Source organism: Neopelma chrysocephalum, unplaced genomic scaffold (assembly GCF_003984885.1).
Source record: "Neopelma chrysocephalum unplaced genomic scaffold, ASM398488v2 Primary Assembly neopelma1_59, whole genome shotgun sequence".
NCBI lineage: Eukaryota > Metazoa > Chordata > Aves > Passeriformes > Pipridae > Neopelma > Neopelma chrysocephalum.
Genome location: NW_020897714.1, coordinates 26,682,629 through 26,693,533, shown reverse-complemented (window position 1 = coordinate 26,693,533; position 10,905 = coordinate 26,682,629).

The following is a 10,905-nucleotide window of genomic DNA, read 5'->3' as shown; positions in this document are numbered from 1 at the left end:
TATTCCCTTAGTATCATTCTGCAGCCTACAGCAATTTGCAGCTCAGTGATCTCTTCAGCCAGAGGTAGTACCCTTGTGTTTAATTGTCTTTAATGATTTTCCCCCAATAACTTGAATGATGTATTTTTGCATCACTATTGCCCTTCTGTAATAGGTTATACAGCTTAATTATAGGATATAAGAAGATATATTTCCTTTTGTGTTGTTAGAAAATACTAGATGACAATTTCACTTGATGTAATCTATTTTTGGTATCATGAAAAAAAACAGGAATAAGAGTTTCTTATTCATCTTCTCTGTGCTGTTAATTATACCGTTCACTATTATGTTCCTCTGAAATTGGTTTCCCAGGCTGAAAAGTCCCAACCTTTTAATCTCTCTTAGCATGCAAATTGTTTCAGACTGTAGGTCATCTTTATCAGCCTTCATTTTTCTAGCTCAGCTCTACAATTTTTAAGATGAGATGCCAGAACTGAACACAGTATTTAAGGTGCCAAGACACCTTGGACTTAGACAGTGATATATTCATTATTTCCTTTTTTTCTTTCTTATTCTGTACCTAATAATTTCTTTATGTTAGCCTTTTTGACTGCTTCTAGAGCTGACATTTTGAAGTCAAACACTAGTGCAGAGGATTCTTTGTGTGGCCTTCATGCTTTCTGAAAGGATGTTGAATATAAACACATTTTAGTGGCTGTTACAGAGTTAGTCCTTGATAGTGACATTGTGACACAAGCCAAAAATACCTCTGGGAAGAGAGTCAGACTCAGACACTCCCTCTTGAGCTGCCTGGCTAGTTTATCCATGAAACATTCCTGTACAATGTCTAAAAATACCACAGTGTGACATTTAAATCTACATGAGTAATTAAATTCTCCTGTTATTATGGAATTTCCAGTCCTGGCAGACTCTCTGAATCTGAATTCCCTAGTTTGTTGCTATGGTTAACTGTCCTGATCTTGACCTGATTGGTGGCAATGTCTATACTTTGACTTAAGAGTTGTTTTAAAATACTTTGCCTGACACATTTGTATGAGATTCAAGATTTGCAACCGGACATTGAACTACTGCTGTAATTTTAGTAGTCTTTCAAGGTGTCCATGAGGCTGTGGAATACACATCAGCTTTAATGATGAAGGTCAAGTGTGTAAACACGCACATAAACACATAGTTTAAATTTGTGGAAAAGAGCCATAGGTCTAAAGGGAAGTAAAACACAATATTCATTAGAAACACATTTCTTTCCTGTAGGGAGCAAGCTATGGAAGAAATCAAAATTTAAATTGCATGCTTTGTTCCAAAGACTGCAGAATGTTTTACATGTATTCATGAACTAAACTCGACAACATCACCAAAACAGAATATTTGGCAACTAGTTCCCTACAGCCATCTGCAAAATGAAATGAAACCCTGGGGGTTTTCCCATAGACTTTCTATGCCTGTGGTTTGATCAATATACTCAGACACTTTCATGTCCTCCCTACCCTTTGCTCCTTTGTTGCATAGTAGATTCATGTATTCTTATCCATACCACAGCATCTGCTGTCTGTAAGTCCAGATGCTGGATCTAAAGTGGAAGTTCTCTGCGCCAGTCAACTGTTCCTTGCTATGTGCTATGTCTCTGAAGTTAACTATCATTTTAGTATAAACAGGAAATTTGGATGTTGTTGCTTCTTTTACCAGTTTGTGGAATCTTTTTGATAAATTATAGAAATATATACAGTCCCTCTGTGGTCTCCGTAGTATCCCATTTCATTTTTAGTTTAATGAAAGTTGTAGCTAGGAATTTCTTTCCCTTGCATACTTTAGATTGCTGTGATATACTGTGCCAGCAGACACTGGATTTCACTCCTCTTCTTCAACTCCAGACAGTAATTCCGAATGGGATAATGGGATAAAGCACTTCCTGAAAATCTGAAGTAATCCTTCCAAATATTTCCCTGATGTGAAGCCACTGGCAGTAATGCAGATACAGAAAGAATGAATATTGCCTTGGCGCCCACTGAATCTGTTTCATTTGGGTTTGGCACACACTTATGACTTTTTTTTTAATGATTCAGTCAGCCTCTCCATAATCTGAATCCAGTCTGGCTGTTCTTATTCAAGTTGCACTTTTTTTTTGACATTGATGAAAATTAATTGATCCCAAGACATACTCTGGATGATAATTTATTTCCTGGAGCTGCAAAAAGCCCATATCTCAACAGGCAATTTAAACTGGAATATTCAACCGAAAAACAGTCTAAGCAGACAAGGACACTTTTTTTTGTGTGTCTAGATCTTATTTGGAAGAAGGGACAACATGCAGTGGCCTACTGGCCAGATTTAACTGGAAAGATCACTGTGGACATTTTCTATTGCTGACAGGCTTCCTTCCAGCCTCTCTAAAAGCCTTGCTGAAAGTTTTCTTCCCTGACCTGGAATCATGTGCCAAGAAGGATTGGAATTTCTTCCCCAAACTCTGTTTTTTTGGCATGGAAAGGACACCAAAGGCTTCCAGTTGTTAAATCAATGTTTCATTTAGAATATAAAGCAGTGAATTAGGGCATCACAGTTATTTAAGACATTTTTATAGTTAAAATGGATGAAATATAACAAATCTCCTTCCTGACCGCTTTGATCCTTGCAGGTCTGTTTGTTTCCCCTTGTCCATCAACTGTCATTGAACAAACTCCTGCGGCCTCTTCTGGATTGCTAAGGAAGTGCTCGTCAGGGATACCATTTCATGCCACCTTTCACATAGGTCGCTGATGAAATGACAGTTCACATTCTTCCTTTGCACTTTCAATTAAATCCTTCTGCTCTTTCCTTTGTGTTGGGTGTAAGCAGTAGCTTGGCCACAGGGTAAGAAGGTTTGCCTTGGTGCTGCTGCAAAACTAGAAATCTCTTTTTTTGTTGGGTTGCTTTTCTGTGAGATTGGCAGATGAAGGAGCAGCATTAAATCTTCTGGCAGTAGCAGGCAGGTAACTTAAACAGCTATGGATCTGTTCTCTCTTGTAGGCTGACCCTCATTTTCTTGGGAGTCTCTCAGTCCCTGTTACTGCTTCATGCCTTTTTTTCCTCTCTTTCTCTCTCTCTCTCCAAAGAGTTCAGTACAACTCAAAGTACAGTAGCCCAGATGAGACAGACCTTGCCCTCTTCTTGCAAGATACCAAATATAAGAGAGTGCACAGTATGGGAAGGAAATTAAGTAGTTTCATTAAAAATATATAGCCAAACATACATGTAAAATGCATACATCCAATTTTATGCATTTTAGATGAAAAAGTAGATGAAAATTTATGTGTGTAGAAACTGCAGTCAGTTGGAAAACACACCTGAGTTACTTTCCATTAGCTTTCCTCTCACTACTGGGATCTATCAGTAACAGCTTGTTTATTCCCTCATGGACTGAGTAATTTAGCTCCTCTTTTCTCCATCGTAGGAACATAGTTGAAAAAAGGCTGTCTTTTATGCTATATTCCACAGCTCTGAAACAAGATCTTGGCAATATTTCAGATCAAGAAAGTTGAGTGCTATTAATACAGATCTCTTGTGTTGTATCAGCTTTCTAGGATTGCTTTTTTTTTTCCCCTCAGCTTCCTCTCCTACCTCACTGTGAAAGCTGCTCTGAGCTTTTTGAACTTCTATTCAGTGCTGGGCTGTGTTCTGTTCTGAGGTATGGCACTGTGTTAGTAATGGGTGATGTGACTCTTCATTTTTTGTGTATGAGCACACACAGAGGAATGCACAGACAAGCACAGACTAATGCTGTTATATCTAGGGGAGTTCACTGGAGAGGAAGAAACTCTGGATTTCTTGTCTACTCAGTTATGGAATAGGACTGCAAATAGTTTTCTAGGGTTGTTGAGGTTTTAATCAGTTGCAATTCCACATGGACAAAAACACAAAGTACCAATTATTTATGAGGTGAAGAGCATGGATTTGTGCATTCATTGGTTGTATGTGGGAACAGGGAATGAATGTTTTATCCAAACCAGAATAGAAGTTTGACCCCTTTTTGTTAACATATTCCCTGAACTGTAGCAGCACAGAGCTCATTGTTGTATCTTTTCATGGATTGCTGTTTGCAGTAGGAATGGGGGACAAAAATGTCTTGGGCTTCTGCCTGGTGTCCTGATCATTTGATATGGAATTTGGCCACAAAATAAGATTATTGCACTGTATAATGTTTAGCTTTGTGTGGCCAACCTTCTTTCCTCTGAAAGCCGAGGTGTGAGAAGAGGGAGTGAAAAGGTGGGGCTACTGTGCCTTGCATCCTTGTCCAAGCTGGGATTTGGGCAGGTCACAGTCTGTGTCCACCTCAGAAACACTCTGAAGTCCATCAGTTTAAAAATAATCACAATAATTCAGTCTAACAGATAGGGCAGAAAAAAGCTGTATGACAAATCTGAGCTTGCAAGTTAGAAAATGGAGAGAATAGAAAACTCTAGATCTCCTACTTCACTTTGCCTGAAGTCATACAGATCTTGAATCCTGAGCTCCAGTTCAGGACTTTAACCCTTCTGCTGGCAATTTGTTTGTTCTAATTATGAATTTCTTTGATTCTTTGAGTCATCTTTCTTGTGTTAATCATCAAATGGCTATAATGCTGTTCAGATAGTTGAGTATTCTATTCCTATTTTTGTCTCTTCCAGAATGAGAAGTACTCAAGAAGACAAGTAGTATTTTCTCTTTTATAAAATATAGCTATATATATTATTATGTGCTTCAGTGTGAAATAAATGTGATAAGAAAAAGAAAGAATCTTTGCATCAAACACTGACTATTTTGTTCAAACATAACAACAATTGTCAAACAGAAGGTCTTGTCTTTGTTCTTTTCAAAAGCTGGTTTTTAATTGCTACCATTACTTCTTGGTGGTTATTGTACATGAAGAAAAGTGTGACTGCACTTGTCAGCCACTTTTCTTACACAGCGTTATTCTTTTTCAGAAATTATATAATCTTGTAGCCTACTGAGAAGTAAATTAGAAAGCACTGAGATTTAGTCCTTGACTTGAATCTCCAATTAAAGTTACAATTGCTCACAGTTTTGTTTATTTTCCTTTTTCAAACTTAGTAAAAGGTTACTTGGAATATGGTACATGACAATTTTGATGGAGTTCTATGAAGATGTGCTGATATAATACTTGACTTCAAAATCACATGAAAGGATTGCAATTAAGTTCTCTGAGACTCACTGTACTCTTTGGTTCTTGTTTTTCTTTATATGCAGATTAAAGACTTTACTCTCTTTCCCCACTTACACATAATTCCACTCAGGCATTTGGAGCTGCACTGCTGTAATACTGTAGTCAAACAAAACAAAATGGAAGTGCAGATTGAATACTAGGTGAAATTTTGGCTGCTGATGAAGTAGAATTCTGCTGCAGGGACAGACACTAGCATAAGCAATCATCAGACATGGCAGTGATGGTAGAAGGAAGGACTGACACATAGACAGCATTGGATATTCTTTATACCAACAGCAGCTGTCATGCTCTTGATGAGTTGGAAGTGAACCAGATTGAGTAGAGCACAGATGAGGGTTAAAAATCATCACCAAAGGATTAGTCAATAGGAATTTATTGCTTTGTTGTTTCATGACATCTGAAGCTTCAGCTGAAGAAAGTGCAGGAGGTGATACAGGGCTACCAGAGTAAAAGTAAGAGCCAAAGTAAGTGCAAAGGATAACTTTCAAATTACTGTGTGAAATCCACATCAAAAAAGCTGATTGAAGCAAAAAAAAGTTCTGTATATTTAAGGATATCCTAGTAGATGCCCACGGAGAACTAAAGACAAGAGCTGTTGAGGTAGTCCTCAGAAAGGAAAAAGAATAAATGATAAACATCATGGCACTATCAGAGTTCAAGGGATTTTGGGGTTCCGTATATTCTGGAAGGGCGGAGTTTTACTTTGATGTCCTCTTTTTAGCTGAGACTCATGTCAGCTTCTTAATTTCAAACAGGCAGTGTTTGTTAGGCAAGAGCAAAGATAGGGAGGTATGGAGAGGAGGAGCTATGGCTTACCTTGAGCAAGGTGAAATCTGCTTCCAGCATAGAGATGGGGAGAGAGGACATTTTCTGTTCTCATTAAGAGGAAAGAATCTAGAAAAGCATGAAGAAAGAATAATAAATAGAGATGGAAAATGGTGTTAATATTTATTCACACTGAAAATAGGGCCTTTATGAATGGATTCATAACAGCAAGTTATTCATTTGAACTTGGTGTTGAGTCAATCTGATCCAAACTTTAGTGAACTTTGAATTGCTTCTCTGTATTGTTACTGACTTTTTAATGGGAAATAATAAAAGATTGGAAACATGGGCAAGTTACATGTTACAATAAGCATAGTAATGAGACTATAAATATACTAAACTGTTGTAATAAACATAAATCTGAAAGTGTAAAATAAGGTTTTGAAAGCAGCATGGGTTGGGATATCATAAAACGTCTCATTAAAAATTTGGATACTTTATTTTCAAATTTCTACTTCCAAACTTTTTAATGAGACAAATAATAAAGCAACATGGCAATCTCTGTTTGGTCACACAGGGCAGTAAAAGTTTTAAGAAAGTTATTTTATGTAAGAAAAGATGAAGGGTGGGTTAAAGCTATCACACTATAAACCAAAATGGAGATTCATAAAGTGCTAATGAATCTGCATGTTTCATATCCATCATATTATATTCTTCAGAAACTGAAGGTTGCATTGTGGGATCTTCTCTCCTGCTAAAACCAAATGGACACAGACACAATTTCTATAAGGAATTGCAGGTTTACCTGTTGATATACACTGTGAGTTAGGCCTGAAGAACATAGAGAACGTGGTATCCTTTTGATATGACATGGAAATAAAAAAAGACAATTACACTCAGAGATATTACAAGCTATCCAGGACCTTAGAGCTCTAGAAAGAATTTTTTCAGAAGTACAACACTTTGGTAGAAACAAGAATAAAATATGATGGCTATTAAGTGATGACAGGGTAGCGTGATCTGGAGGCCAGTGAAGGTGGAAAGATTGCTGCATGATTTATTTTGAGCAGCAATGTCATCTTTTCTTTTTCTTTTTCTTTTTTTTTTTTTTTTAATTTACATTGATGTAGCAGTGATAAGTCATGGTTGAAATACATTTCTTGCATGTCAAATAAAATGATGGATTGAAAGGTGTGAGCTTTAACTATGACTATCAGGAGGGCTTTTAGCTTTAAATTTAGACTCCATGAGATGCATACAAGATATAATCATTAATGGTTTAAAAATCTCTCACAAAAGTAGATGACTTCTACAGAGAAAAACAGAAGGGCTACTTTGGACATTCATCTGTTAGAGATCCTTCAGTTCACACAAATAACCTGTATTGTGCCAGAGGGAAGCTAAATTGAGCTAAGTCAGTGGTACCTTTCAAGATTGAAAGGTACTGTCTTTCATGAAATATTAATGGGAAATATAGAAACCCCAATTCAAATAATTGAATAAATATCTAAAAAAAATAATAAAATAATAGAATAATTTGTGTTGCGAATGACATTTAAAGGCCATCTAGTCCAACCCCCCTGCAATGATCCAGGAACATGTTCAACTACATCAGGTTGTTCTCCAACCTATCTTGAATGTTTCCAGGAATCCACCACCTTTCTCTCCGGGCAACCTGTGCCAGTGTTTTGCCACACTCACTGTAAAAAACTTCTCCCTTATATCTAATTTAAATTGACCCTCTTTTAGTTTAAAACCATTACCCCTTGTCCTACTGCCACAGACTCGGCTAAAACATCTGTCTCCAATCTTTTATATAAGCTCCCATTAAGAACTGAAAGACCACAATGAAGCCTCCATAGAGTCCTTTCTTCTCCAGGCTAAACAATCCCAACACTCTCAGCCTGTCTTGAGAGGAGAGGTGCTCCATCTCTCTGACTGTCTTTGTGGACTTTTCCTGTGGACTTACTCCAACAGGCTCACATCCTGCTTATGATGGGGGCCCCCGAGCTGGGTGTGGTACTCCAGGTGGGGTCTCACAAGAGTGGAGTAGAGAGGGAGAATCACCTTCCTTGACCTGTTGGCCACACTGCTTTGGATGCAGCCCAGGATACAATTGGCTTCTTGGGTCATGCCCAGCCTCTCATCCACCAGCACCCCCAAGCCCTTCCTGGCAGGGCTGTTCCTCAAGTAGGCATCTATTTGATGCAAACACTAGATCATAAAGATATATAAGAATATATAGAGATTACCAACATTATCCTTATCAAGTGCCTGCTTGTGTTATAGTGCTGGCAGCAGGTTAAAATGATATCAAGGTATGGGGTCATTCTTTCTTCAAATCAATTCAGGTTAGGAGTCACTGAAGCCCTGGAAAACAGAGGAAATACTGCATTGTTGTCAAGCACATTTAAGAGGAATGAGGCTAAACCATTGCACAGAGATTTCAAATCTGTGATGGTAAGAGTTATATACACAGATCTTCCCCATGACTGTCTGGTCTGTTGCTCTTTGTTCTTCCTGTGCTGCTCTCAGCGCCTGAGTGATTTTCCCCACTCTCTTGGATCTTCATGAAACACAAGATTTCTTCTCTGGGAGTTGTTGATTAGCTAGCTTTTATCAGATTTTACCCCTCTCTAGTATGTACAAGGTCTACAACAGGATGACATTCCCCTGAACTTCCCAGAAAAGCAACGTAGCAAAGAAAGTTCTTGCAGGTTGTTGAGTATTTAATTATTTTCTTCTTTCTGTGTACAATATAGTTCACAACAATATTGGGCAGTTTTCATGTGACTCTTCCATCTTTGGAGGTCTGCTTAATCCACAAGTGATTTTAGTGGCTTTATTGTGCAGGAGGAAGACCAGCAGGAAGAGAAGCATCAGAGAGAGCAGCAGAGCAACAGGTACTGTGAGAAATGGCTGGTTAGGCACATGTGTTAGTGTTTATTAGCCATGCATATGCCATCTGCTGAAGGAAAGGAGCAACAGGAGACTAGTCATGCTGGGCGGAAAAGATGTGAGAGCAGTGCTGTGACTGGCCTAGATAGGCCAGCCAAAAGAGAAAGAGACAATCAAGGAGAAAGTGCAGAGGGAGAGGAGGAGGAGGAGGCAACCCGCCTCTGCAAACATAAAAATACTTGTCAGCTTCTAGTGTATGTTTTTTTATTTGCTGAGGGCTAATTGCTGAATAAGGCAAGAGTGCACACAGTATTAGGACTGGAGATAGTGCTGACTGGATTTCGCTTCTCCCCTCTTTAGAGACATTGCTGTGAATCTATCAGGCGAGAGGGGACCTGAAATTGCTATATCTAATCACATAAGCCAGTTAACGTCATTGAAAGGTCCCTTCCTTGGGAATTAGTACCTGGCATAAAAGTTCTCAAATCATCGACAGGCAATATAGATTAAAGCTTGCAGCTTTAATTAAGAGGACTACTGGAAAAGAACACCAAGGGTATAAATTCAAGGATTTTGAGTTAAGAAAATGTCAGAATTAAGACACACCTAGAATATAAGACACACAGTTCTAGACTGGCCAACACAAATCTGGGAATAAATAACTTACAGGAAAATTTGCAGTGGAAAGAGGCAGAGTAAACAAATAAGGGCAGAGTTACTCTTCAGCTGTAAGAGGCAAGAAAGCAAACAATGGAAAGAGAAACATCATAGGGCAGTGAAGGACTATACCAAAATACTGTTGTTGAAATGCCTATTGATATGATAAGAACTTCAGATTATAATCAGCAAATACACTGAAGGAACTTTATGTGAACCTGACTGTATTAAACTGAATTTTCAAACTGACTCAAATGAAGGATTGGACAATCTCAGCAATAAACTCCAGCTTCTTTTGGAAATAAGACTTTAATGCTGTGACATTAATCTTGCAAGTACATTTTTATTGTCCAAATAAAAGTGGAAAGAAGGAAAAGAAACTACGATATGAAGAAATTGAAACTGAAGAATTAAATAGCTTTGCCAAAAAATGCTGAGTATGAACATTCTGTGTGTATTTTCCATGACAGCTGAATGTAACCGAGTGCCCAAGGGGATTTTCTCAGTATCTCCCTTGGCCATCAACTAGAAAGTATAAATCACAAAAATATTCCTATGGATAAAAACTGACCCGTAGTATTTCTTTGTAATCTTGCAACATTGTTTTGAGAGTGAAATATAAAATGGAGCTACAATTCTGTATTCTCACATGTGTAAAATTCTAAAGAAACCATTTCAAACCAGTGTGCATAAAAATTTCAATATTGTACGTAATGTTTACTAGAAGCAGTGCTAAAAGGAAGTGATTTTATTGCATTTTTTCTGTCTAACTGTGTGCTAGCAGCATTCTTAGAACAACTCTTTCATTTTGCTATTCTATATAGTTCTGCTTTGGATGGATAATAATATTAGCTGAAATAACACCTCTTATCTCCAGCCACTCTTGTGTTGTCAGCTATGCTTTCATATTCTGATTTATAGTGCTTTAGACTGACTTCTGTCTGATGCCTGCTTTAGCTGATTTTTCAGTAGTATAACCCTCAGTAACATCAGGAGAGTCTGAAGAAGTGTTAGTATTTTTTGCAAAAAAAGGGGGATAAAGCAGGGTGCTTTAACTACTTGGCAATAGAAAAACATGCAGCATATTTAATTTCAGTAGATCCGTAGGGCTTAAAATATTGATTATTTTGGACTTTCTTTTGATATCAAATTATTGCTTGCTTGTTTTTCCAAGAAGACACCCTATAGTTTTGAATGATAGTTGAATGCTTTATTCTTTGAAAGACAGCAAGAGAAACACATTATGCCTCTTTCAGATTCATTTTGTTGATAAAGGCATGGAAAGATCTCTTTGCAGGGAATGGACTAAAAAACTAAGGGACTGCTACAGCTACCTTTTTAATTTTTCTCTTTCTCTTTCTCTTTCTCTTTCTCTTTCTCTTTCTCTTTCT